The 3,039-nt window shown below is 43.1% G+C and overlaps 1 pseudogene; it reads right to left on the reverse strand.

Annotated features, from left to right (window-relative positions):
- Positions 1-468: 468 nt before the first annotated feature.
- Positions 469-1,099, reverse strand: LOC119235043 (high mobility group protein B3-like; annotated as a pseudogene).
- Positions 1,100-3,039: the final 1,940 nt, after the last annotated feature.

Below are 3,039 nucleotides of genomic sequence, written 5' to 3' on the forward strand. Positions count from 1 at the left end.
AGATTGTCATACATTGCTTATCTGTATTTCGAAGAGATGTGTCCACAGGACCACCAGCCTGTCCTCCCACAGGGGAGAAGATTTTGACCGAATGCATAAAGAGCCGGATTTAGACAAATGGTTTCACCTTTATTCTAATGCCATGGTCAGCCCTTCATGCCAGGATTTATATGCTAGGGCAACCGAACAGAAACATTTAGCTCCATTTTATTGAAGTATCCAAATGCTATATAAAGTATCCAAATGTTATATAAAATGGAAAAAAAAAAAAGCTAGTCAGTCCAGATGCTGATGAAGTCTGGTGCCAGGAGCCCAGTTATAACATACAGACTTCAGATTCTTAGTGAGTGAATTGGGAATCTCCTAAAAAGTGGGAATCTCCTAAAAACTGGAAATCTCCTAAAACTTATTTGTCAAGGGTCATGCATATCTGTGTGTGTTCATTTTTTTTTTTTTTGACAGAGAAACAGTTTTTTTTATTCATCCTCCTCCTCCTCCTCCTCTTCCTCCTCCTCCTCCTCGTCTTCGTCTTCCTCTTCCACCTTTTTCCTGGCAACCTTGGCAGGACCCTTGGCGCCATCAAACTTCCCTTTCGACTTATAGTCGGAGACATCCTTCTCGTACTTCTCCTTGAGCTTCGCCGCCTTGTTGTTGTAAGGCTGCTTCTCACTGTCGCTTAGGTTATTCCACATCTCGCCCAGCTTCTTCGCCACGTCGCCAATGGAGATGCCGGGGTTCGTGGATTTGATCTTAGGGCGGAATTCTGAACAGAACAGGAAGAATCCAGACGGTGGCCGTTTGGGGGCATTGGGGTCCTTCTTCTTCTTGCCTCCCTTAGCTGGTCCATAGTCCTTCATTTCCCGATCGTAGCGTACTTTATCTGCCTTTGCCATTTCATCAAATTTAGACTTCTCCTTCCCAGACATTGTCTTCCACCTCTCTGAGCACTTCTTGGAAAACTCTGCAAAATTGACAGGGACCTCCGGGTTTTTCTTCTTGTGCTCCTCACGGCAGGTCTGCACGAAGAAGGCGTAAGCAGACATCTTGCCCTTCGGTTCTTGGGATCACCCTTAGCCATCTTGACTGAACGGGCGCGTCCCGCCCGGCCGCCTCGGCGGGGCCGGGCGGCGAGGCCGGGGCGGCGGCGGGGCGCGCTCGCGGCGGCGCGGGCCGGTGTGTGTGTTCATTTTTATAAAGAATGGTTCCACAGCTTTTTAGCATTTTAAAAGGACCTATACCTTCTGAATAATCAAGAATCACTACTTTTTACAGATGTTCTGGGGTTTCAAAGAAATATCCCCTAGACGGAGTCCCCTCATCATTGGCCATGGCATGTCCAAGATCATCAAGTCTGAATGGGCCTGCTTCATCTGTAGGTGCTCAGTGTTCTGTAATCAGCTCAGTCTTCTGAGCTGGTAAGTAATGCCAAAGTCTTTGGTATCAGCAAAGTGCTGATTAAATTAGTCCATCTCCTAAAAGCTTGGAAGTCACCAAGAGAAAAACTAGACATTATCTGATCAATCCTGACGTATTTAATACTGGCTAAATCTATTCAGATGGCTATAAAAAGATGCCAAGAACAGGTCACTTATAATGAACAAAAACTTTTTGCTCACTATCTGGGAGACTGGCAAGTTAAAGATCAAGGCACAGGTGTGGCTACATTCTGGAAAGGCCCTCCTCCTCCTGCTTCCTAATTGGCACCTTCTCACTGCATCCTTACATGTAGGAAGGGCCAGAGTTCTGTAGGGTCTCCTCCTAAGAGTTTCCCAAAGAGAGTTCCATCTCCTAATGCTGTCACTTTTGGGGATAGGATTTCAATATATGAATTTTGGTGGGACACAAATGTTCAAACCATTAGAAGATATTTTCCACAAATACTCTTCATTAAGAATGCAGTCTGACATCTTTACAGACACATCACCCAAAGCAGTGATAGTGAAGGCAAAGATAAACAGCTGGGACTACATCAAATTAAAGAGCTTCTGCACAGCAAAAGAGACAATAACAAAAACAAAGAGAAACCCCACCGACTGGGAGAACATTTTTGCACACAACACTAATGATAAAGGACTGATCACAAAAATCTGCAAAGAGCTGATGAGACTCAGCACAAACAAAGAAAATAATCCAGTCAAAAAATGGGCAGAAGAGCTAAAAAGAAACTTCTCTGAAGAGGAAATGCAAATGGCCAACGGACATATGAAAAAATATTCAACATCACTTGTCATCAGGGAAATGCAAATCAAAACTACCATGAGATACCATCTTACACCAGTGAGAATGGCACATATTAAAAAAACTAACAACAACAAATGTTGGCGAGGGTGTGGAGAAAAAGGAACTCTTCTGCACTGTTGGTGGGAGTGCAAACTGGTCCAACCACTATGGAGAGCTGTGTGGAGATTTCTGGACCTACTAAACATAGAGCTTCCATAGGATCCAGCAATTCCACTCCGAGGTATTTACCCAAAGGACACAGAAACATCAATTCCAAAGAGCACCTGCACCCCTATGTTTATAGCAGCACTGTTTACAATAGCTAAGCTTTGGAAACAGCCCAAATGCCCAAAAATAGTTGACTGGATCAAGAAGATGTGGTACATATACACCATGGAATATTACTCAGCATTCAAAAAAGATAAACACATGCAATTTGCAGCAACATGGATGGCGCTGGAAGGGATCATGCTCAGCGAAATAAGCCAGAAAGAAAAAGAAAAATACCGGATGGTCTCACTCATAGCTGGAATCTAGAAAACTTAAATAAGGGACCAGGAAAAAGAATAACTATAAGAAAGAAAATATCAAAATCAACAAACAACTATGAACAAGAGACACTCTATGGGGGGTGGGGGTGGGGAGGGGAGGGATTGGGGTCAAAATAAGGGGATTGCAATTGTATGGGGAATATAAAAATAAAATTTATTTAAAAAAAAAAGAATGCAGTCTGAAACCACAAATAGAACTGGCTAGAGATAGAATATGAATATGAAATGGAAACATACAAGTAACACCAAGATTCTGGAGCTGTTGTTT

This window comes from Talpa occidentalis, unplaced genomic scaffold, assembly GCF_014898055.3.
Source record: "Talpa occidentalis isolate TD23 unplaced genomic scaffold, MPIMG_talOcc4v2.1 talOcc4.836, whole genome shotgun sequence".
Taxonomy (NCBI): Eukaryota; Metazoa; Chordata; class Mammalia; order Eulipotyphla; family Talpidae; genus Talpa; species Talpa occidentalis.